Here is a 27,411-nt window from a genome sequence, read left to right as displayed (position 1 = left end):
TAGCCTTAAGGAGGTTCTATTTTGGTATATTTCAAAGTTTCATTTCAAGATTTAGAACTTCTTTTAGCATTTCTTGGAGTGTTGGCTTGGTAGTGGCAAATTTTCTTAGCATTTTGTTTGTCTGAAAAAGACTTTATCTCTCCTTCATTTATGAAACTTAGTTTTGCTGGATACAAAATTCTTGACTGACAATTATTTTATTTCAGGAAGCCAAAGATGGGACCCCAATTCCTTCGGACTTGTAAGGTTTCTGGTGAAAATCTGCTGTTAATTTAATAGGTTTCCCTTTATCACTCATCTGATGCTTTTGTCTCACAGCTCTTAAGATATTTTTCTTTGTCTTGACTTAAGATAACGTGATGACTACGTGTCTAGGTGATAATCTTTTTGCAGTGAATTTCCAAGGTCTTCTTTGAGCTTCTTGTGTTGGGATTTTTAGATCTCTAAAATGGTCAGGAGGTTTTCCTCAATTACTCTCTCAAATAAGTTTGCTAAACTTTTAGATTTCTCTTTTTCCTCAGGAACATCAATTATGCTTGGGTTTGGCCATTTAATATAATCCCAAATTTCTTGGAAGCTTTGTTCATTTTTTTAATTCCCTTTTCTTTGTCTTGGCCTGATTGCATTTATTTGAAGACCTTGTTTCGAGGCTCGGAATTTCTTTCTTCTACTTGTTCTAGTCTATTGCTGAAACTTTCCACTGCATTTTGTATTTATCTAAGTGTATATTTCATTTCCAGAAGTTGTTTTCTCTTTATGATATCTATTTTTTGGATAACATTTCATCCATATCCTGTAATTTTTAAAAATTTCTTTAAGTTGGTTTTCACTTTACTCTGGTATCTCCTTGAGTACCTTAATAATTGACCTTTTAGATTCTTTTTCTGTCAATTCAGAGATTTCTTCTTGTTTGAATTCATTGCTGGGGAGCTGGGGTAATCTTTTGGGGGTATCATAGAACCCTATTTGGTCATAGTACCAGAATTACTATTCTGGTTTCTTCTAATTTGGGCACAACATATCATTGGAGAGGTCTGAAACTCAAGGACTTCTGTTCAGATTCTCTTGTCCCACAGGGTGATCCTTTGATGTGGTGCTGTCCCCCTTCCCCTAGGATGGGGGTTCTTGAGAGCTGGACTGCAGTGATTGTTGTTGCTCTTCTGGGTCTAGCCACCCAGCAGGGCTATCAGGCTCTGAGCTGGTGTTGAGGAAAGTCTGCAAAGATTCCCATAATGTGATCCATCTTCAGGTCACCCAGCCACTGATACCAGCTCCTGCTCTGATGGAGGTGGCAGGGAAGTGAAGTAGACTCTGTGACAGTCCTTGGTTGTAGGTATGTTTAGTGGTCTGGCTTTCTTGAATGCTGGTTATGACAGCAGTGAAGTTGTCACGTGGACATGCTCAGGACCTTTGGTTAGCCAGGATGTTGCAGACAGTAGAATTAGGTGTTGTCTTCTCCTTCCTAGGATCACGGTCATTCTGTCATGAAGTGTCATAATGGCCTGAGTTGCTTGGCCTCCAACCAGGAGGTGGCACTTTCAACAGAGCACCAGCTGCAGTAGTAGCAAGGAGCTCTAGGCTTGCCCTAAGATGGCCTACGTAAGTATTTTGGTTTCTCAAGTGATGGGCAGGGCCATGAAGCTCCCAAGGGTTTCTATGCTTTGTGTTTGGCTACCAGGGCAGTCAGGGAAATACCATTAGGTGGGGGCAGGATTAGGTGAGTCTTGGTACAGATTCTCCTTGGGTGGGGCAATTTCTGTGGCTACTGTGTCGGTAGGGGGTTGGTTCTCAGGCCAATGGGGTTATGTTCCAGAGGGGATCTTGGCTCTCTCTGCTGTATCATATAGTTTGCCAGGGAAGTGGGGGACAGCCATTTTTGAGAGGCCTCACCCAGCTCTCATGCGGGTGGTGAGGCCAGTCTTGCTCTGGCAGTGCTCCACTCAGACCTTGCCCCAGGCTGTAAGATAACCTGCTGAGAAAGCAAGCACAGCTTTTGGACCTTGCCTCTCCCTGTTTGGCCACTACTGTACTCCTGCGCTCATTTGTAGCCACAGCAGCTCCGGCTAGTCCCCCAGACTCCACTGAATGAAATTTGTGCCAAGTGGAACCACTACCAATTCAACTTGGGAGCTTCCTTCACCTGGCAACCCCTCCCCAATTCTGCTGGCTGCCTTCCCTGAGGGTGCCTGTAAGATACAGTCAGCGATGGCTTCCTTGGGTTTGAGCTGGAGACTGAAAGTGTGTCCAAAGCACTTCCTCCTGCTGCTTATACTTTTATATTTAGTGTTACTCCCTAAATCTGTTTAATCTCTAGGTAAGGTTAAATCCTTCTCCCATAATCTGGACTTTTAGATTCCCCAGTAGGGATGTATGTTCAGAGGTAGATTCTCCTCCTCTCACACTTTGGGAACTCGCAGTTGTCCACCTGTTTCATGGAATTTGCAGTGGTGTGTCATTTCTTTCAAAAGATCTTGAAATTTTTGGTTTTCCTGGTATGTTCCCACAGTGGTTCTTGGAGCAAAAGATCATGGCATGAATCTCCACATGCTGTTCTGTCCATCCATGTGGAGGCTGCACATTACTCCTGTCTCCTATCTGCCATCTTCCCCCAGTCTCTCCAATAACCGATATTCTTTTATGCTATTATTTTTAAATGTTTAAATTTACTGTAAGAAGAATCTAACACTAGCTCAGACACTGGCCAAAATTTCTGAACTGGATGTTTCTCTTATTCTTCCGTTTGCTCATCACTGTAACCTCAGTAAGTTCTTCCCATTAATCCAGTTGTAATACAAGTATAAAACCATATCTCAAACCAGATAATCTTCCTCCTAAGACCAAACCCTAATTCTTAGCCTTGTCAGTAAATTAACCTCCACTAATTTGGCCATCCATTTTATATAAGTTGTGTCAGTACCAAGGACTACCACTCTTGCATACTAAACCATGGTCCCATAAACCTGCCCTCTCCTGCTATAGTTAGCTTATTGAAAATACATGTTGAGTTCATTCATTAAACAAATTCTTGTAGAGTGTTACAATGAGTTGAACTCAGGAAGTGATACAAAAAGGAACAAAATAAAGACCTCATCTTCAACAATTTTATATTCTATTGCAATGAACATCCAAAAGGCATTATTTTTAGTAGGTCACTTAAATCACATATTATTTATAAAAAAAAATAGCAACAGAAGGGAGTATGTTACTCAAATTGGAAGATAGGAGATAGGAAAACCTTCATCAGTGGAATGTCCATGAGTCCCAGTTGCCCTGAATAGTCCTTGTTTACACTTGTTGTCCTGATATATTTTTTAATAGTCTTAATTCACTTTAAACTTGTCCTGACTCAGATGATAAATGATGTTCATCAGAAGGTTATATCTTAGTTAATACTTTTAAGAAAAATGGAGTAAAATCAAATGAAAAAGTAAGAAAAGGGCATTCCAAACAGAGAGTATATCATCATGTGTGAATCATGAAGGTAAAAGTATGACATGAGTAAATGCAAAAAACAATCAAGATAACTGAAATATGGCATTCAAAGATTGGCAATAATGTGAAGCTGGCAAGTAAAAAGGAACTACATAAAATGGAATTTGAGCCTAATCCTTTAAGTAATAGGGAATGACTGAAGGCTTTCAAGTAGACAGATGGAGCGAAGAAACATGACACTACATGCACTTGGGAAAAACATACTGTTGGACAAAAGGTGGAGTAGTGACATAAGAAATTTGAAGCAACAAGGTGCCGAATAACCATTAAAACATAGGCTTTTGAATCAGACCTATCCAGGCTTAAGTCACACTCTGATTTAAATCCTGAAATTACCCCTGGCAATGCTATTGCAAAACTTGCAATGCTGCCATTGCAGCTTTGTTGCAAGCACAGACACTAGATTTGGACGGCTGGATCTGGTGCCTAGTTCACATACTTATTCGCTATGACTTTGGGAAGCTATTTATCCTCACTATGTCTCAGCTTCATTATGTATATAATAAAGAAAATAATTCTCCTTACTTCATAGAGTTTTAATTAAGGTTAAATATGTTAATATAGATATTTTCCTTAGAAGAGTGCTTGAACCATGGTAAGCACCTTCTGCTCACATACGTCTTGCTTGAGATTTATTCAAGATGAAATAGATATTTCTTCAAAATCTTCATAATTATTATCAGTTAAAGGTTGGCTGACATAACATTTGCAGAAAATTTAAGACATTGCTTAGTATTGAAAAGGAAAGGAAAGAAAAAGAAAAATTAGTGACTTCCAATTCCCAAAACAAGCTCTGCTCTATCCATAATAAAAGAATGGAGTAGCAAAGATACTCCTTTAAATGTCACAAGCCTTTTTCCGTTTTATTAGCTCAAAATAAACGGTCTTAAAAATGACAAGAGGAGGTCTTTATTGGAAAGATATCTTCACAATTATATTAAAGACAAATATCTCCAGCTGTTAACAATAATAGTAACAGCAACAATAGTAGATGACAGAACATCTTTACTATATGTATTTACTTCATTACTAGTGCACTATGACTGTAAGAATTAAAGAAAGAGGAGAGAAACATGAAGGTTGGCTTTTCAGTCAACAGGGACAAGTTTATTTTAAACAAATCTGAGAGTGGCGGCTGACCGAGTTAGGTCAGAGCCACACTCTCATGCAGAGTAAGAGTTTTTAAGGATTCAGGGTGGGAATGTTTATCAGAGGATTAGACTGCTTCTGTGTCTCTTTGTTGTCCTTATCTGGAAGGGAGAGTTGTGTGTCTGTTCCCATACATCCTTCTGCAGCTGCAGGTATATCCCCTGAGTCTGCTTTTAGTTTCCCTATCTTAATGCAACTGAAGCGAAACGAATGTCCTTATTAAGGCCCACTGTTTTACTGGGGCCCATTACATGAGGGTGAAGTTTGCCAGTTACCCAAGAGACTTTCTCCCGACCTCCTTCTGTACCCAAGCTCTCTTATCTGTGTTCTACTGTCTACTCTTTCTGGCTGCTTGTAGTTAGAAGAGAAGTGATTTCCTTGAAATGCATGAGGCTAGAAAGGGAGCTGGAACTTAAAAGTGGTGGTGTTTGTCCAATGGCGCTCCTTCTCTATCAATCACTTTTTCAGATTTGCTTTAAATTTTACAAATTATTTAATAGTGGGTTATCTTCTTCAGTTCATCCCTATCCCTTAGAGCAATTTAAGTTACAAAAACACACATTTTAATATTTAAAGTAGTAGCTGGAAAAAATATACATTAAATGCACATGTACATGTGTATTAGACATTATTGGTACTCCACACCTAGCGGGTATCCAAGGGGTTCCGTAGAGCAGCTCTACCTTAATCTATAACTGTAGTGGACAGTTCTGAACATACTGTAGACTACCCTGCTCTAGTTCCTAGGCATCTTACTCCAAAGGCACAGTTCTATAAGTGTAGCATCTTCAAACATCAGAAGCAACTTCAGTCAGTCAGAGATGGTCTCAGTGGATGGATGGATGCCTCAAACTCACATTCTTTAGTGGGACAATTCTGAGATTCCTTCTACATAGTTTCCCAAAAGATCCAGAGCAGGACTGTTACTGCCTAGAGTAACAATCAACTCAATAACCCATTTTGCTCAATAACCCATTTTAATTAGCTTTTCATCCATCCTGTCTCATTCTCCCTACTCCTTCACTCCAGCATTCTGGGATCAGCCTCAAGTAATCTGTTCCTAATATGAATCTAAGGATTTGCTTTTGGGATAATCCAAGCTATGACAAAAATCCCATTACATTAAAATTTTAATCTGATTACCTTCGTAATACATTCAAAAGCATTTTAAATAAATTGGGTGGGTAATCACATCAGCTGGCCTCCCTACCTGCCAATAATCCTAATCTGTTTTCAGATTCATGACTTCCTTTACTTAGAACCGCAATCATGCTGTTAATATAAAGAAAATTACATGCCTCTTACTATATCTAGCACCATATCTTTTATCATCATTACAAAGAAAAGAGTCTTTTAATTTTGAATAGAAAACATCTATTCAAATGTTCTGTTGTAGAACTTAATATTAACTATTTTGTAGCAATTTTCAAGTTTCAAAGGAAATGTATCTCAACAAAAATTTATTTTTTTAATGTTGGACATATGGTCTCTTATTTTCATGGCCGTTACTCCCAGTCAATACAGCTCACACAACATATTGCTCAAGATTTATTCAACAAAACAGATATTTCTTTAAAAATATTGTTTATTTTCTTTTTCTGTCAGACTGTTGACACAGTAGTGAATTGTTTATAAAATGAATGCTGCATCTTCCTTCCAACTGACAGGTCTCTGTAGTTTTCTGTTTATTAGTTTTGTTTGTTGTGATTTAAAATGCAGGATCTATTTTTCCCCAGTGTTTTTGTCTTTATTTTTTCTCCTTAGTGAGCTAGAAGAAGATACACAGAACGTTCGCATTTACAAGTAACTACTGAGATGTCCTTCAAACCCACTTTGAATTTCCATTAAGCTCTCCCTGCACTCCTCAAATCTTAGAAATGTAAAATAATGTAACGCACAACTTACGCCTTTTTTAGCTCTTTGTGTTAAACTTATACAATATAGAAATTTATTTCTAGGATCAGCAAAGTCATGTCATTGAAATCTCTTTAAACTGTTGACATTATGATGAGAACAAGACTAATAGCATATTCAAAGCAATTATTCTTTAAAAGGGACATATTTTGTCATTCATCTTTCCACCCATCCATCCATCCACTCATCAAACTTGTGTTAAGTATCTATTAAGCCAGGCACTGAGCTAGGTGCCAGAAATATATATCTCGGCCCCAGCCTTGAATAACCTCAATCTAGTTGGATAAAGAAACATGTAAAAAATAGTTGACTTCTAATGTGACGGGTGTTTTAATAGAGGTGTTTTCTAGAGATGAAGGGGATGTGGGAGCATAGAGGGCCTAATTCTCTCAGAAAACTTCATTGAGGAAGTCATATTCGAGGCGAGCCTTGAAGGACAGGTAATGCAGACAGGAAGGGAAGGTGGACATTTCAGGCACTTGCAAAGGCAACAATCAATAATATACTTTTAAAATCTTTCATAAATAAGTTTGGTTTGTGACACGGTAAATTTTTTTAATTTTAATTTTTATTTTAATTTTTATTTTTGAGACGGAGTCTCGCTCTGTAGCCCAGGCTGCAGTGCAGTGGCCGGATCTCAGCTCACTGCAAGCTCCGCCTCCCGGGTTCACGCCATTCTCCTGCCTCAGCCTCCCGAGTAGCTGGGACTACAGGCGCCCGCCACCTCGCCTGGCTAGTTTTTTGCATTTTTTAGTAGAGACAGGGTTTCACTGTGTTAGCCAGGATGGTCTCGATCTCCTGACCTCGTGATCCGCCCGTCTCGGCCTCCCAAAGTGCTGGGATTACAGGCTTGAGCCACCACGCCCGGCCAACACGGTAAATTTTAATACCCCCAGGATATTGAGGCAAACTTATCCAGCAAAATAGTTGAGCAAAGTAGAAGTCCAGCCCCTCATATCTGGTTGGTTTTGGGGCCAGGAATGGAGGAATCTTTGCCCATGTGCCTCCAGGAAAACAAATCCCCACCACCCAATTCTCACCTGTGGGGTTTGCTCTGTGCTTGTGCCATTCAGGGTAATTGTATTGAGGGCTTGACGTTCATGTGCTCTTACGTTAGGGGGGGTTCATATTTAAAAATCTAGTTTAGAAAATAGATTTGGGCAGGATAGACAGAGGTAGAAGGTATTCGTGCTTTTTAGTGGTAGATGAATGATTGCTGTGGATAAGGTTTCCCAAAATGGGATATAGAATGAGAATAAAATTACTGAGCTTAAGAAGACCTAGCAATAGAAATAATTTAGACTAAGTAGAGAGAGAACCAAAGTTGGTTCAAAAACAGATATTTCTAAAAAAAAATGTCAAATGTGACAAATACCAAAGTGATAAAGTAAGAAGAAAACTAAGATTTCCAACTCATAAATTTATGGCCATTGATAAGTTGTGTAAAAATATTCATGCTTCTCAGATGAAAACTGAAAATTCTAAAAGTCAGTAACATTAACCATTAAGTATTTCCAATGCTGGCATGGACATGATATGTCATAATAAAGTTAGAGTTCCTGTAAATTGAGATGACAATCTAGCATGTTTTGAATAGTGCAATTGAAATTCAAAGGATGAATTGGCTGCTGTTCTATACCTATACATTCTGCTTTTTCTAAACAGAACACATTCAGTTTATATTTCTATTTTTTTAAATTTGATACATGTAGTCCGAGAATTGTCTGCAAGCACTTAGTGATAAATGACTTAAGACTTCAAAGTAGCAAGGTTGTCCTACTCTCAAAGCTAATAATCATCTAGCATCCCATTAACTAGAATTAATTTTGTCTGAACAGGGAAGCAGACATATGGTGAAAAACAAGCCCCCTTGCCTAGGTTGTGTGTGTGCACACATATATGTAGACATATATGTATATTAATATATTTTAGAACATATTACAGATTATATATATAGGCTAAAAGATAATTATGTAAACTTCAAGATACCTTTATGTTTCAGGTATATTAAGCAGTATTCCCTTTAAAAAGACCATATACATAAGAAATATATTTGTTTACCCACAGGAAAAGAACAAAGAACCTCAGAATATCTGACTGAAATAATGATTTTTGTTATTAAAACATCTTATTATACATGGGATTATAAAAACAGGATTATAAAAATGTGTTCTCAAAGAAAAGTCTTGTCCCCAGTAGAATAAAATGTAATCCGAGGCAGGCGGATCCATTGATGTCAGGAGTTCAAAACCAACATGGTGATACCCCCTCTCTACTAAAAATACAAAAATTAGCCAGGCATGGTGGCCAGTGCCTGTAGTCCCAGCTAGTCAGGAGGCTACATGTTACATGCAACAATTATTTTTAATTATGTTTATTTAAAAACATTTAAAATCAGTATAGCTTTCTAGAGCTTTCTATTTCATTGCCCATGACTTAGGAGGCTTCAATCAATATTTGATATTGATAATGATAATGACTATACTAGAAATATAAACCAAATACTCCATGTTACTTTGATCACACAATTATTTCTCTATGAATGTTTTGTTATTATCTAAGATAAATAGTAATCACTTTTCCTTAAGCCTTTGGCCTGAGATATACTCTACGCTTAATTTCAGTCCTATGTTAACTCTGTTAGTAGTTTCAACAGTTGTACTCTCAAGGTAACCTTGGTAATGTATTCAGTTAAAGGGAATATAGCTATTAAGCTGTATAGCTGGTTCCAAACTGAGGCCTTTTTAAAGCCAAAGTTTGTGTTCTTAATCACTAGGCTGAAATCAGCAAACTCAAAAGATTGTTATTAACACATCTATGTGTTAACGAAAAATGCATACTCTCACTTTGAATATATGATGGCAAGAGGGAAACATATTTGCCCTTTATTGTCCCTACCTGCCTCAACCACTCTTGATGGATTTTGAAATACAAAATAAATAATTTCAGTCCAGGTGCAGTGGCTTACCCCTGTAATCCCAACATTTTGGGAGGCTGAGGCGCGTGGATCACCTGAGGTCAGGAGTCCTAGACCAGCCTGGCCAACATGATGAAACCCCGTCTCTACTAAAAATACAAAAAACTAGCCCGGATTGGTGGTGGGCACCTGTAATCCCAGCTAGTCGGGAGGCTGAGGCAGGAGAATTTCTTGAACCCAGGAGGCAGAATTTGCAGTGAGCCAAGATCACACCATGGCACTCCAGCCTGGGCAACAGAGTGAGACTCTGTCTCAATAAATAAAGTAATCAATTAATTCATTCCAGAGAAAAGAATGAGAGGTGTATCAGAGAATGGAATAAATTTCAGCAAATGTTTCAAAGATGAAGGTATATGCAGGCAGACTTTCAGATGAAAGAGCAGGAATACAACAAAACCAAAGGCCAGAATATGTCATAAAAATATTGCTGAATAGGTTGAACATATTCTCTTGAAAATTGCCCAAGGAGGATTTGGGCTCAAAGTCAACTGGTAGAACAAAGGGCCAAAGTGAAAAATAAGACTGAAAACAAGAAGATTCATTAAAAATATTTACATACAATAAATTTACCAGTTAGTAACTTAATTTCTTCTCCAGAACCAAAGCAAAAACAGGCAGACATTTCCCCAGGTATGACACTTGATAGCATGCTCTAAGATGATGAAATAATGTTTCAAGAGAGCCAAAGTATGAACTAAAGTAAGCACTCTCCAAATATTCTTATTCTTTTATTTTTGTGGCCCACAGTTTACCAGACAACTATCTATTCCTCCAGATCTATCAGTCAACGTGCCCCATTCCATCCCATACGTTGCTTTGAGTTAAAGTTCTCAACTGCCCAAGGAAACAGATCTACTTAAAAAGAGTCAAAGGAAATCACCCTTTCATAATAGCGGTCTTAAACATGTACAGATAATTAAGAATCACTATATATAATATTAGGAGCACCAAAGTTAAAATTTAAAATAAACACAGCAAAAGTGATCACTGCAAAAAAAGATGACTCCAAGAACAAAAAACAGCCTTTAAAAATCCTTAGACACAGGGAGGGATAGCATTAGCAGAAATACCTAATGTAAATGACGAGTTAATGGGTGCAGCAAACCAACATGGCACACATATACCTCTGTAACAAACCTGCACATTGTGCACATGTACCCTAGAATTTAAAGTACAATAAAAAAAAAAGAAAAAAAAGCTTTAGTTATATAATCAGTGATTTTAAGAATATATCATAAAGCAGTAAAATAATAACAGAATGATATTCATTTAAACATAAACAGGAAAAAGCTCTTAGAAAAAAATTCTCCAAAAAAGAATAAAATTGAACTATAAAATAGAGTAGAAGAAAGTTCCTAAAATATAAAAAAATGCAGAAAGACAAAATATGAAAGAAAGAATAAACAAAACAGAAGAATCTTCTAAGAAATTCAACATGTGAGAGTAGAAGGAAACAAAGAAAAATGAAAGGGGAGTGGATGCATCAGGCAGAATTTCAGATTTTACCCCAAGACTGTGAATATGACGAGATATGATGAGATTTCACTCCCATGACTATATTACATGACTTGGCAAAAGGGATTTTGCAGATGTAATCAGTTAACTTCAAGTTAATCAAAAAGGATATTGTCTAGATGAGCTCAATCTAATGGTACAAGGCTTTTAAAAGCAAAGCATCTTCTCTGGCTAATAACTGAAAAGGAAGTGAGAGAGTTTAAGCATTAAGGGGATTCAACCTGTCATCTCTGGCTTTTAAGATGGAATGCGGCTGTGTGCCAAGGAACACAGGTAGCTTTTAGAAGCTGAGAGTGGTACCTGGATGATAGCCATCGAAGAAACAAGGACCTCAGTTCTGCAGTCACAAGGAACTGAATTCTGCCAAGAACCTGAAAGAGCAAGGAAACAGATTCTCCCCTACAGCCCCCAGAAAGGCATAGCCCTACTAACTAAATTGTGATTTCAGGTTTGTGAGGCCCTAATTGTAGAATCCACTGGAACCCACCTGGACCTCTGACCTAAGGAACTGTAAGGTAATAAATGGCCATTGCTTCAAGTCATCAGATGTTTGGTAATTTGTTACATAGCAATAGAAAGCTAAAAGAAGGGAAATGATGATGGATGATGATGATGATGATGATGGTAATACAGAATTCCACAGATCTGAGCAGAAAATGAGTTTTCAAATCAAAATGGCCCGAGGGGGGAATAAAAGCTATTTACAGAAAAAAATAACACTGAATTGATATCAGAGGCTGTAGACCACCAATGACTAAGTGTCCAGTTTTTTAATCCAGACATTATAATTTGAATCCTGACATGGCCACTTAGTAGCTTTGTGGGTAGGTTTCTTAACTTGTCAGTGCCCAAGTTTCTTTTTTGTAGAATGGGTATAACAAACAATATTACTGCATAGGACTGTTGTAAGAATTCAATGATTACATACATATAGATATGATGTAGGTACAAATGTAAATATAAATATAGCTTTGGTGCTAATAATTTCTGGCACAAATTAATCACTTGATATGTTTAAGCTCTTATTTTCAGATATTTCATCAACACCACTAAATACTCAAAGGTAATGAAATAATGTCCTCAAGTTTCTCAAGGAAAACATATTTCAAAATTAGAACTTCAAATACTGTAAAACTATTAAGCAGATTTAAAACCAAGACATTTTCAGACATGTTTACATAATATACCTGCTATAGGAAATTTTTTTTGAATCTATATTACTATAAGAAAATGAGGAAAGGAAAGATGACTTGAGATCCAGGCAGTGAACCAAACTTGGGTGGTAATAAACGAAAACATCTGAATGATTGTTTTTCTCTAAAAATAAGTACCTGTCTATATTGTAGCAAGGAGGCAATACTAGTTATAAAAATGTATACTATGTATATTATTTAGAACTTTTCATTTCAAACTATATCCAACCCATGGTAAACTTAGTTATGGCTTCAGGATAAAATATCAAAACTACCAGCTTGATAACATGAAGGTAAAGTGGGAAGTAGAGGCAAAGAAAAGTGGAGAATGCAGTTGGAATGATAAATGTATTATTTAAATTTTAAAATGCAACCAACGGAAGAAAATAATTACAATAAAAATAAAATAAGGGCCCAGCACTGTGCCTCACGCCTGTAATCCCAGCACTTTGGGAGGCTGAGGCAGGTGGATCACCTGAGGTCAGGAGTTCAAGATCAGCCTGGCTAACATGGTGAAACCCCATTTCTACTAAAAATACAAACAACAACAACAACAACAAAAAAGCAAAAAAACTTTGGCCAGGCGTGGCGGCGTGGGCCTGTAATCCCAGCTACTTGGGAGGTTGGGGCATGAGAATACCTTAAGCCCGGGTGGCGGAGGTTGCAGTAAGCCGAGATCACACCATTGCACTCTAGCCTGGGCAAAAAGAGCCAAACTCCATCTCAAAAACATAGTAATGATAAATAAAATAATAAAAAATAAATAAAATAAGAACAGTAGGAGGAGCACAAGAGATGTAAGTGAACTACTCCCAAACACTCCTATTTTTCTCCTGATGCTTTGGGTAGCTGCTGCACTGCCTGAGCCAGCCCCTCCATTACTGCACTAGAGCCCATTCAGCCTCTTTTCAAGAAGGACATTATTCTGAATTCCCCCTTCTCTCTTCTGCGTTTTTCTTTCTTTCCTGGATCCTTCCCATTGATGTACACACATAAGTTCTTACACCCTAGAAAAATAAATGAAAACAAAAGCTTTTCTTGACCACCTATCCTACTTCAGTCAACTACACCCCATTTTTCCAGTCTCCTTAGAGCAAAACTCCTCAAAACTGACTAGACTCATTGTCTCGGACTCCTCTCCCTGCACTTTCTCTTGACCACACTCCAATCTAGCTTTTCCCACAACCTCTACATTTAGACTCTCAGGATAATGCCTGAAAAAACAACTACAATAAAAGTGACATTGTATGATAAGCAATCAAAAGATATATTTTTAAATCAGTAAAGCAAAAAATAGAGACGTAACCATATCAGTTACTTAAGAATATCAGAAGCAGAGCAATAATTCAAAAAGATTTTCCCTGAACAATGGGTCAAGGGTTAGGAGAGAAGAGCCTAGTAATTTTTATGTTTCACCACAAGTGCTTCTGATCTCATTGACTGGTTAATATGTGTACATATGATTTGAGAAAATAATTTTAATTTATAACAGCATCCACTTTCTGCTGTTTGTTAGCTACAGAAATTTCAGATTTCCACACAAGAAACTAAGAGCTATCTTTTTAAAAATTCGTTGGTCTATATGATAACTAAAAATAGAAACTTCCATTATAGGTGGATACTTTTACTTAGGAAAATGCTATTACTAATTATTTGAGGACCTAAAATGACAGACCAACACAAAATGACAATAGAGGGCTAATACAAAATGACAGCCTCAGGATTTTAATCTCATGCTGTTCCAAGTGATATTTATAATCAGTACATTTTTAAAATCATTATATGTTATAATGCAAAAATGTAACTATGTAATAACAATAATTACAACAACATTAGGCACTGAATTACATGTGGATAGGTCCTGGATCAGAAAATGTTCTGAACTGGCCAGGTGCGGTGGCTCATGCCTGTAATCCTAGCACTTTGGGAGGCCGAGGCAGGCAGATCACCTGAGATCAGGAGTTGGAGACCAGCTTGGCCAACATAGTGAAACCCCTTCTCTACTAAAAATACAAAAATTATCCAGGCGTGGTGGCATGCACCTATTATCCCAGCTACTCTGGAGGCTGAAGCAGGAGAATCACTTGAACCTGGGAGGCAGAGGTTACAGTGAGCTGAGATCGCACCACTGTACTCCAGCCTGGGCAACCGAGTGAGACTGTCTCCAAAAAAAAAAAAAAAAAGAAAGAAAAGAAAGAAAGAAACGTCAAAACAAGATATTGCACAGGCTATGCGGAGGAGAGCAAATTAGGACCCCACAGTGCCCTTCTTGGTCAGCTAAAGCACAGAAAAAGATTGCATAACTCAAATGCATAGCCCAGGAATAGGGAGATTCCCATTTCACCTGAATCAAACACACACATGCATACACATACACACCACCCACACAGACACACACCACACACACACCACACGCCTCCTGTAAATTTTTCACATGGGAAGATCTTATGTCTTTTCAAGATGAGTAATAATCAAAAAAGATTCAGCACAGGATCTATGCAGATAATTACTAAAGAAACAGGACATTTTTTAAATTAAGAAAGTTTTCCTGTGGATCAGTTTAAAATTTAGGCAAAGGATTTCCCTAGTCACTCAAAAAGATAAATTTATGAGTGCTGGTATTTAAAACAGTTCATATGGTAGTTCTATTTTTAATGTTTTTACAAACCTTCATACTGTTTTTCATAATAGCTATACTAATTTACACTTCCACCAACAGTGTGCAATACCTTTTTCTTTATGCCCTCACCAACATTTGTTATTTCTTGTGTTTTTGATTATATATATATATATATCATTGTGATTTTGATTTGTATTTCCCTGATAATTAGTGAAGCTGAGAATCTTTTCATAACCTGTTGGCCATTTTTATGTTTTCTTTTTTAAAAAAATAAAGTCTATTCAGGTCCTTTACCCATTTTTCAATAAGGTTATTTGTGGGGGATTCTTGGTCATGTTTCTTATATATTTGGAATATTAAACACATTATCAGCTACATGGTTTACAAGTATTTTCTCCCAATGTGTAGGCTACCTTTTTATTTTGTTGATCATTTCCTTTCCTATGCAGAAGCTTTTTAGTTTGATGCAGCCTGCTTGTTTACTTTTGCTTTTGTATCCTGAGCTTCTAGTGTGATATCAAATGATTATTGCCAACTGCTTTGGTTTAAATGTTTCCCTCCAAAATGTATGTATACACTGTAACTTAAACTACCAGCATTTTGATCATAACAATTTAACACGTCTCCAGGAAGTTCCAGATTTTCCCTTGTATTCTTGTCTTCTGGGTTCTCCAGACTGTTCCAACCTCTGCTGGTTATACAGTTCCAAAGCTGCTTCCACATTTTCAGCTGTTTTTATAGCAATGCCCCACTCTTGGTACTAATTTTCTATATTAGTGCATTCTCACATTATTATAAAGAAATGCCTGAGACTGGGTAACTTATGAAGAAAAGAGGTTTAATTGGCTCATGGTTCCACAGGCTGTACAGGAAGCATGGTTTGGGAGGCTTCTGGAAACTCTTACTCATGGCGGAAGGAAAAAGCTTGAGTAGGCATCTTCACAGGGCTGGTAAAGGAGGAAGAGAGAGAGAGGGAAGATGCTACACACTTTTAAACAACCAGATTTTGTGAGAACTCTATCACAAGAAAAACATCAAAGGGATGGTTCTAAACCATTCATGAAGGATTCACTCCTATGATCCAGTCACCTCCCAACAGGCCCCACCTCCAACATTGGGGATTACAATTTGACATGAGATTTGTTGTCAGACACAGATCCAAACCATATCACCCTCGTAAATAGAATTATAGTCCCTCATAATACTATAATCTCAATAGTCGTATAGCCCTTTATAAAAAGACTTGAGGGAGTAAGTTCATCCCATTTGCCATTCTATCCTTTGCCATATGAGGACACAGCATGTGGGCTTTTACTAGAGACTCAATCTGCCAGACCCTGATCTTAGTCTTCCCAACCTTTAGAACTATGAGACTTACAGTTATATGATTTGTAAATTAATTATTCTGTAGCATTTCATTATAGCAGCAGGAATGGACTAAATACCTAACTTAGTACCAAGAAGTGGGATGCTTCTGTAACAAATACCTAAAAATGTGTAAGTGGCTTTAGAACTGAGTAATGGGGTGGATAGTAAAGGGTTATTCCGGGCTCAGGAGGGCTCAGAAGAAGAGATTGAGGCTGTAGAAAGGGCCCAATCTTCTTAGAGATTACTTAAATAGGCATGATTATAATGTTGGTAGAAATATAAACAGTAAAGGCCATTCTGATGAGGTCTTAGGCGAAAATGAGGAATATGGTATTGGAAACTGGAGGAAAAGCCATCCTCACGATAAAGTGGCAGAGAACTTATCTGAATATTGTCCATATACTAGGGCTTTGTGGAAGGCAGAGCTTGTGAGCAGCTACCTAGGATATATGGCAGAAGAAATCTCTAAGCAAAATTTTGAGGGTGTGCCATTGCTTTTCTTGGCTTCTTATAATAAAATGCAAAAAGAGAGAAATTAATTCACGACAAAATTTATAGTCAAATGGCAAACAGAACTTAGAGACTGGAATTTTTTTTAGCCTAGTCAGTCTGTGATGAATGAAAAGGCATGTTCAGGAGAGAACACCAAGGGTATGCCGAGTGACCATTTCATAAGATTAGTATGAACAGAAGGAAGGCAGATGCTCTTCAGCAAGACAGTAGAAGAATGACCCCAAAAGCATTTTGGAGATTATTGAGGCTGCCATAACCATTACTGGCTGACAGTGTCAAGACCTGAGAGGCAGAACTATATCAAAAGACGGGCCTTGGACACCAGTAAGAACTCAACACTTACTGTCCTACACTGCCTCAAGTCTCTGCTGTCTGAATTCTAGCACAGACTACTCAGCTGTCCTACATGTGGCTCCAGCAGGCCCAGGTGCAGCTCCAGTGACTCTTCCAGAGGTCACACGCAGTAAACCTTGGCAATGTCCATGTGATGCTAACTCTGCAGGCACACAATGTGCACAAGCTGTGAAGGCATGGCTACTTGCACCTAAATTTCTAAGGATGCACTAGAGAGCCTCAAGATCCACAGAGAGAACTGCCACAAGGGCGAAGCCACCACAGAGAGCCCTCACTAGAGGAATATCTAGTATAGCCATGGAGCAGGACGACCCCTGCAACCTCAGAACTATGCAGCTACCAGCATGCCACCCTTGGAGAGCTGCAGGCACAAGACTCCAATCTCTCAGAACTGCCATATGGGCTGCACCCAGCAAAGCCAAGGAAGTGGAGCTGCCTGAAGCCTTGATGGCCCAACCCCCACTACAGTGTGTCTGGAAAGCAGGACATGGACTTAAAAATTACTTCTCAAGCCTCAAGATTAATATCGTTTGCCCTGCTTGGTTTTAGACTTACTTAGGACCTATTACCTCTTTTTCCTTTTGTACTGTTCTCTTTTGAAATAGAAATGTCTGTTCTGTGCCTGTCCAACCATTGGATTTTGGATGTACATAATGTATTTGGTTTCACAGATTTACAGTAGAAGAGCAATTTCCTCAAGATGAAACACATCTTTGGGACTTACGTATATCTGATTTAGATGATGTTTAGAAGAGACTCTGGATTCTAGACTTTTGAATTGGTGCTAAAAAAAAGATTAAAACTTTTGGAGCTATGGGGATAGAATGAATGTATTTTGTATATAAGAAGGACAAAACTTTTGGGAGACCAAGGGTGGAATGCTATGGTTTGAATCTATGTGTCCTTCCAAAACTAATGTGTTGGAACTTAGACCCCAAGGTGATGGTGGTAAGAGGGAGGGCCTTTAGCAGGTGATTAGGGCATCAGTACTCCCTCAAGAATGAGATTAGTGCGTTTATATAAGAGGTTTCAGAAATCTACCCGGTCTTTCCATTTCCTCCACCATGTGAGGACACAGTATTCGTTGCCTTTTGCCCTTCGCCCTTTTCCACCATGCAAGGATTCCCCAAGTAGATTACATCAATGGGACAGGCCCTCAGTAGACCAAATCAGCTGGCACATCATCCTGGACTTCCAGCCTCCAGAGCTTTGAGAAATCTAGATATTTCGTTATGGCAGTCCAAACTAACAAAGACACTGAGACTGATATCAAGGAGTTTTTCTCCTATGTTTTCTTCTAGAAGTTTTACAGTTTCAGGTCTTATTTTTAGGTATTTAATCCATTTTCAGTTAATTTTTGTGTATAGTGTAAGATAAGGGCCCCATTGTATTCTTTTGCATGTGGATATCCAGTTTTCCCAACACCATTTAGTGAGGAAACTGTTCTTTTTCCCATGCGTCTTCTTGGTGGCCTTGTTGCAAATTAGTTACCCTTGCTTAGGTTTATTTATTTCTTGGCTCTTTATTCTGGTCTATTGGTCTGTGTGTTTTCGTGTCAGTACTGTATTCTGATTACTATAGCTTTGCAATATTGAAACCAACCCAATAGTCTCATAGATAGTTTTTTGTTTTTGTTTTTGTTTTTTTTTGTATAAACATAGAAATTGACTCTTCTGGTCTTAAAGCTTGAAACTTACATTCATTTTACCTGACTTCCTTTCTCAGGAAAGGATCCCTAGGCCTCTCAAAATACCAAATAACTGAAACTCATCAGATCATCACATCCAGACAATGAGAAGCCCCACCCCTCATTCATTGTGATCCATTCCTTGCCCTTCCCCAGTTCCTGTTTCCCTATACATAGTTACATTTCTTCCCTGCTATAGAAACCCCGTTTCTACTAAGAATACAAAAATTAGCCAGGCATGGTGGTGCTTGCCTGTAATCCCAGCTGCTTGGGAGGCTGAGGAAGAATTGCTTGAACCCAGGAGGGGAAGGTTGCAGTGAGCCAAGATCACACCACTGCACTCCAACCTGGACAACAGAGCAAGACTCCATCTCAGAAAAAAAAAAAAAAAAAGAAAGAAACCCCTAATTTTAGCCAGTCGGGGAGATGGATTTGAGGCTGATCTCCCATCTCCTTAGCTGCAGCACCCAATTACAGTCTTCTTCCTTGGCAATAATAATTGTCTCAGTGATTGGCTTTTTGTAGGGTGAGCAGCCCGAACTAGGCCAAACCCTTGGTGTTTCAGTAACAATATAATTTGACAAGACATATGATGCCTCCAACTTCATTTTTCTCTCTCAAGATTGTTTTGGCTATTCAAGAGCTTTTTTTGGTTTCGTGCGAATTTTAGGATTTTTTTTTCTATTTCTGTGAAAAATATGATTGGAATTTTGATAGGAATTGTGTTGAATGTGTGTGCTGCTTTGGTAGTATGGATATTTTAACAACATTCATTCTATCAATCTATAAATATAAGATATCTTTTTATTTATTTGTGCCCACCAATATCACTGCTGGGTATATTCCCAAAAGCAATTAAATCAGCACCTTCTAGAAATATCTGCATTTCCATGTTTATCATGGCACTATTCACAATAGCCAAGTATGGAATCAAACTAAGAATTCCTCAGTGGATGAATAGACAAATAGATGGGTATAATGGAATATTGTTCAGTCTTATAAAAGTAAAGCCTGTCCTTTAAGACAACATATGTAAATCTGGAGGACATTATGTCAGTGAAATAAGACAGACATAGAAAAATACTACATGATCTCACTTATATGTAGAATCTTTCAAATAGTTGAATACCTAGAAACAGACAGTGTTTACTAGGGACAGGGAGAGAAGGAGGTCAAAGAGTATACATTTGCAGCTATGTAGGATACATAAATCTAAAGAGCTAATGTACAGCATGAGGACAATAGTTGATAACAATTTATTGTATATAGAAAAATTGCTAAGAGAATTTATTTTAGGAGTTGTTACCACACATGTATACACAAAGGTAACTATGGAAGGTGATGAGTAGGATAATTTGCTTGACTACAGCGTTCATTTCACTATGTATATGTATAGCAAAATTTCATGTTGTACACCTTAATGTATACAACTTAAAAAGACAGAAGACAAAAAGAGTTTAAAGCAAATGGGGTTCAGCAAAACATGGTAAGATAACAACAATGACAAAAAAGAATAAAAGATGGCAGGAACTGAGAGTTAGCCTTGACACTAAAATTAAAATTGAGCATGTGTAGGGTTATTTTTTCCCTATTCTTATCCTAGAAACAGAGAACTCAGGGCAAGTCTCCTGATCCCTGAGACAGATTCTGTAAGGTGTTTTTCACTCCCTCATTCACTTGGTATAAAAGACATAAGAAATAAAATCAGAGTCCTCATTTTGTAATCATGTCACAAAAGGGCTGAGCCAGCAATTTACACAAGCCAGTATTTTTCTTGTCTGCAAAACTGCTTATGAGAACATTTCCACCTTGTACAGACAGCTTTGGATGATATGATGTTCACCACTGGGTTATTTTAACCTTGACTCAATTTGGGAGACAGGAATCATGAGGGGTGAGCTAAGCTTCCAACGCCCTTTCCAGCCAATTTCGTTGGTTCTGAGTTTTGTAAAAATAGTACTGTGTGTACTAGAGCAAGTGAGACAATAAGCAGAAGCTAAAGAGACACAGCTCACTGTATGACATTCCTTTCACTGGTTTTCTCTTACTTGTCTGCTGGAGTGCTCACTTTGAGAGGCCTGGGTCCCCAAATTGTTCCAGACAAGAGAAAAAGCAGAATGTCCTGCTTCTACACCTTGTGGTCTAGGGGGAAAAAAAAGGAAGTAATCATTACTTCACCCAACTGCTTCACGGCCTTCCTTACTCAGACAGTGCTGAACTTGATCAGTAACATTTGGGGATTTCAGTTTGTGGTGAAGAGTATTTCTAAATCCCAAAGGAAACCAAACATAAAATGCAGCAGTTCTTTTCTATTTTTTCGAGAGAAAAGGTATTAAAACTGAAACATTAATATCAAAAGCAAAGAACTTCTGAATGTAAACACATTATCCTAAATATGTAAAGATTCCTATTTAAATAAAACACCAGTTTTAAGGATCTTTGTGGAAATTACGTTCCCTTCATAGCAGTACGTCTGTATCTCCCCCAAAGCCTTGAAAACATTCACATGGAAGTGTAATTTCTCAAATATTTTTGATATAATACTGATGGTCTTAATCCAGAATTTTAGTACTCCCAGAATGCCCCCATTCTTATCTGCCCCCTTACTGCTATGGTCAACAAAAATGGGAAAAAGAATTATAAAATTAAGCGCAAAGTATATAAATTTGTTTGGATTGTCTAATAATAGTAAAAAAAAAAGGCAGGTAGAATAAGATATAAAAAAGATATAAATCAATGAAATGAATTCCACTAGACATAGTATGAACCCCTACAGATATCAATAAGAACACTGGGCTTTTCTTCAGTTACATTCTTTTTTGGTTGATACCAAGCAATAAAATAATAATCAGAGCAAATTTTAACAAAAAATGAGAAATAAAAATTATTTTCAAGATTCCAAAAGCAGTATATCAATGAAGTTCAAAATTTAAAGGTTAAGAATGGATATCATAGATATTAGTCTAACACAATATATTGGAATATGCACATCAGGTATGCATATTCTAGATCTTACTCTGAATTTACTCCATAAACATTCTTTACAGACTAGTTTTGAATGCATGTGTAATTTAGGTAACAGAAACATAAAAATTAGAAACAGTATTTGATGGTATGATTTATATATTTGGGTTTCGTTATATTTTTATAAGGTATATTTCTGATATTTATATAAACTAAGAAAATAACCTTAGTTCTATCTACACAAGAATAGGCAACTGATAGCTTCCTGAGGGGCAGAAGAGTATTACACAGATTAGCCAGTCCTCAAGCCCAACAACTGCTTATTTAGTTGCAGTTTTGAAAAGTGGGATAAGAATTTATTAATTCATGTACCCTCTAGGGAAAAAAATATCCGATATCCACAGACAAGAAATGTTAATTTTTCTGCCCTGAGCATATAACCAGTACAAAAATATGTGGCCTGTTTGATATTTAAATACCATTTTAAATGTTTCTTTGCATCTGAAATTTATGTTCAAAACTAATACAACAATGTTAAATGATGAAGTAGTAAGATATAACTTATATTTTATGATTCAAAAAATAGCATCCCCAGAATAAAATTTTGACATATTTTAGTACATGGAAACTTTGGGCGTAGGATTACCTTAAGGGAAAAAATAAAAACAAAAACTGATCGGGAGTTAAAAATTTAAAAGGCTCTTCATTGGGTCAACTATTTATTTGATATTAGATAAGTTGCCTAATACAATATAACATAGCACATCAATAATAGGATAGAAGCTAGATAAATTATTTTCTTTTCTTTCCCTAAAAAGAAGTATTTTTTTTTTTTTTTTTTGGTTTCATTTTTCTCTCTCTTTTTTTTTTTTTTTTTTTTTTTTTAATTTATTTATTATTATTATACTGTAAGTTGTAGGGTACATATGCATAACGTGCAGGTTTGTTACATATGTATACTTGTGCCTTGTTGGTGTGCTGCACCCATCAACTCGTCATTTACATCAGGTATAACTCCCAATGCAATCCCTCCCCCCGCCCCCCTCCCCATGATAGGCCCCGGTGTGTGATGTTCCCCTTCCCGAGTCCAAGTGATCTCATTGTTCAGTTCCCACCTATGAGTGAGAACATGCGGTGTTTGGTTTTCTGTTCTTGTGATAGTTTGCTAAGAATGATGGATTCCAGCTGCATCCATGTCCCTACAAAGGACACAAACTCATCCTTTTTTATGGCTGCATAGTATTCCATGGTGTATATATGCCACATTTTCTTAATCCAATCTGTCACTGATGGACATTTGGGTTGATTCCAAGTCTTTGCTATTGTGAATAGTGCTGCAATAAACATACGTGTGCATGTGTCTTTATAGCAGCATAATTTATAATCCTTTGGGTATATACCCAGTAATGGGATGGCTGGGTCATATGGTACATCTAGTTCTAGATCCTTGAGGAATCGCCATACTGTTTTCCATAATGGTTGAACTAGTTTACAATCCCACCAACAGTGTAAAAGTGCTCCTATTTCTCCACATCCTCTCCAGCACCTGTTGTTTCCTGACTTTTGAATGATCGCCATTCTAACTGGTGTGAGATGGTATCTCATTGTGGTTTTGATTTGCATTTCTCTGATGGCCAGTGATGATGAGCATTTTTTCATGTGTTTGTTGGCTGTATGAATGTCTTCTTTTGAGAAATGTCTATTCATATCCTTTGCCCACTTTTTGATGGGGTTGTTTGTTTTTTTCTTGTAAATTTGTTGGAGTTCTTTGTAGGTTCTGGATATTAGCCCTTTGTCAGATGAGTAGATTGCAAAAATTTTCTCCCATTCTGTAGGTTGCCTGTTCACTCTGATGGTAGTTTCTTTTGCTGTGCAGAAGCTCTTTAGTTTAATGAGATCCCATTTGTCAATTTTGGCTTTTGCTGCCGTTGCTTTTGGTGTTTTAGACATGAAGTCTTTGCCCATGCCTATGTCCTGAATGGTACTACCTAGATTTTCCTCTAGGATTTTTATGGTATTAGGTCTAACATTTAAGTCTCTAATCCATCTTGAATTAATTTTCGTATAAGGAGTAAGGAAAGGATCCAGTTTCAGCTTTCTACTTATGGCTAGCCAATTTTCCCAGCACCATTTATTAAATAGGGAATCCTTTCCCCATTTCTTGTTTCTCTCAGGTTTGTCAAAGATCAGATGGCTGTAGATGTGTGGTATTATTTCTGAGGACTCTGTTCTGTTCCATTGGTCTATATCTCTGTTTTGGTACCAGTACCATGCTGTTTTGGTTACTGTAGCCTTGTAGTATAGTTTGAAGTCAGGTAGCGTGATGCCTCCAGCTTTGTTCTTTTGACTTAGGATTGTCTTGGAGATGCGGGCTCTTTTTTGGTTCCATATGAACTTTAAAGCAGTTTTTTCCAATTCTGTGAAGAAATTCATTGGTAGCTTGATGGGGATGGCATTGAATCTATAAATTACCTTGGGCAGTATGGCCATTTTCACGATATTGATTCTTCCTATCCATGAGCATGGTATGTTCTTCCATTTGTTTGTGTCCTCTTTTATTTCACTGAGCAGTGGTTTGTAGTTCTCCTTGAAGAGGTCCTTTACATCCCTTGTAAGTTGGATTCCTAGGTATTTGATTCTCTTTGAAGCAATTGTGAATGGAAGTTCATTCATGATTTGGCTCTCTGTTTGTCTGTTACTAGTGTATAAGAATGCTTGTGATTTTTGCACATTAATTTTGTATCCTGAGACTTTGCTGAAGTTGCTTATCAGCTTAAGGAGATTTTGGGCTGAGACAATGGGGTTTTCTAAATATACAATCATGTCATCTGCAAAGAGGGACAATTTGACTTCTTCTTTTCCTAACTGAATACCCTTGATTTCTTTCTCTTGCCTGATTGCCCTAGCCAGAACTTCCAACACTATGTTGAATAGGAGTGGTGAGAGAGGGCATCCCTGTCTTGTGCCAGTTTTCAAAGGGAATTTTTCCAGTTTTTGCCCATTCAGTATGATATTGGCTGTGGGTTTGTCGTAAATAGCTCTTATTATTTTGAGGTACGTTCCATCAATACCGAATTTATTGAGCGTTTTTAGCATGAAGGGCTGTTGAATTTTGTCAAAAGCCTTTTCTGCATCTATTGAAATAATCATGTGGTTCTTGTCTTTGGTTCTGTTTATATGCTGGATTATGTTTATTGATTTGCGAATGTTGAACCAGCCTTGCATCCCAGGGATGAAGCCCACTTGATCATGGTGGATAAGCTTTTTGATGTGTTGCTGAATCCGGTTTGCCAGTATTTTATTGAGGATTTTTGCATCGATGTTCATCAGGGATATTGGTCTAAAATTCTCTTTTTTTGTTGTATCTCTGCCAGGCTTTGGTATCAGGATGATGTTGGCCTCATAAAATGAGTTAGGGAGGATTCCCTCTTTTTCTATTGATTGGAATAGTTTCAGAAGGAATGGTACCAACTCCTCCTTGTACCTCTGGTAGAATTCAGCTGTGAATCCATCTGGTCCTGGACTTTTTTTGGTTGGTAGGCTATTAATTGTTGCCTCGATTTCAGAGCCTGCTATTGGTCTATTCAGGGATTCAACTTCTTCCTGGTTTAGTCTTGGAAGAGTGTAAGTGTCCAGGAAATTATCCATTTCTTCTAGATTTTCCAGTTTATTTGCGTAGAGGTGTTTATAGTATTCTCTGATGGTAGTTTGTATTTCTGTGGGGTCGGTGGTGATATCCCCTTTTTCATTTTTAATTGCGTCGATTTGATTCTTCTCTCTTTTCTTCTTTATTAGTCTTGCTAGTGGTCTGTCAATTTTGTTGATCTTTTCAAAAAACCAACTCCTGGATTCATTGATTTTTTGGAGGGTTTTTTGTGTCTCTATCTCCTTCAGTTCTGCTCTGATCTTAGTTATTTCTAGCCTTCTGCTAGCTTTCGAATGTGTTTGCTCTTGCTTCTCTAGTTCTTTTAATTGCGATGTTAGAGTGTCAATTTTAGATCTTTCCTGCTTTCTCTTGTGAGCATTTAGTGCTATAAATTTCCCTCTACACACTGCTTTAAATGTGTCCCAGAGATTCTGGTATGTTGTATCTTTGTTCTCATTGGTTTCAAAGAACATCTTTATTTCTGCCTTCATTTCGTTATGTACCCAGTAGTCATTCAGGAGCAGGTTGTTCAGTTTCCATGTAGTTGAGCGGTTTTGATTGAGTTTCTTAGTCCTGAGTTCTAGTTTGATTGCACTGTGGTCTGAGAGACAGTTTGTTATAATTTCTGTTCTTGTACATTTGCTGAGGAGTGCTTTACTTCCAATTACGTGGTCAATTTTGGAATAAGTACGATGTGGTGCTGAGAAGAATGTATATTCTGTTGATTTGGGGTGGAGAGTTCTATAGATGTCTATTAGGTCTGCTTGCTGCAGAGATGAGTTCAATTCCTGGATATCCTTGTTAACTTTCTGTCTCGTTGATCTGTCTAATGTTGACAATGGAGTGTTGAAGTCTCCCATTATTATTGTATGGGAGTCTAAGTCTCTTTGTAAGTCTCTAAGGACTTGCTTTATGAATCTGGGTGCTCCTGTATTGGGTGCATATATATTTAGGATAGTTAGCTCTTCCTGTTGAATTGATCCCTTTACCATTATGTAATGGCCTTCTTTGTCTCTTTTGATCTTTGATGGTTTAAAGTCTGTTTTATCAGAGACTAGTATTGCAACCCCCGCTTTTTTTTGTTCTCCATTTGCTTGGTAAATCTTCCTCCATCCCTTTATTTTGAGCCTATGTATGTCTCTGCGTGTGAGATGGGTCTCCTGAATACAGCAGACTGATGGGTCTTGACTCTTTATCCAGTTTGCCAGTCTGTGTCTCTTAATTGGAGCATTTAGTCCATTTACATTTAAGGTTAAGATTGTTATGTGTGAACTTGATCCTGCCATTATGATATTAACTGGTTATTTTGCTCATTAGTTGATGCAGTTTCTTCCTAGCCTCGATGGTCTTTACATTTTGGCATGTTTTTGAGATGGCTGGTACCGGTTGTTCCTTTCCATGTTGAGTGCTTCCTTCAGGGTCTCTTGTAAGGCAGGCCTAGTGGTGACAAAATCTCTAAGCATTTGCTTATCTGTAAAGGATTTTATTTCTCCTTCACTTATGAAACTTAGTTTGGCTGGATATGAAATTCTGGGTTTAAAATTCTTTTCTTTAAGAATGTTGAATATTGGCCCCCACTCTCTTCTGGCTTGGAGAGTTTCTGCCGAGAGATCTGCTGTGAGTCTGATGGGCTTCCCTTTGTGGGTAACCCGACCTTTCTCTCTGGCTGCCCTTAAGATTTTTTCCTTCATTTCAACTTTGGTGAATCTGGCAATTATGTGTCTTGGAGTTGCTCTTCTCGAGGAGTATCTTTGTGGCGTTCTCTGTATTTCCTGGATTTGAATGTTGGCCTGCCCTACTAGGTTGGGGAAGTTCTCCTGGATGATATCCTGAGGAGTGTTTTCCAACTTGGTTCCATTTTCCCCCTCACTTTCAGGCACCCCAATCAGACGTAGATTTGGTCTTTTTACATAATCCCATACTTCTTGCAGGCTTTGTTCATTTCTTTTTCTTCTTTTTTCTTTTGGTTTCTCTTCTCGCTTCATTTCATTCATTTGATCCTCAATTGCTGATACTCTT

This window comes from Theropithecus gelada, chromosome 8 (genome assembly GCF_003255815.1).
Source record: "Theropithecus gelada isolate Dixy chromosome 8, Tgel_1.0, whole genome shotgun sequence".
NCBI classification, from domain to species: Eukaryota; Metazoa; Chordata; class Mammalia; order Primates; family Cercopithecidae; genus Theropithecus; species Theropithecus gelada.
Note: the sequence above shows the minus strand (reverse complement) of the source record.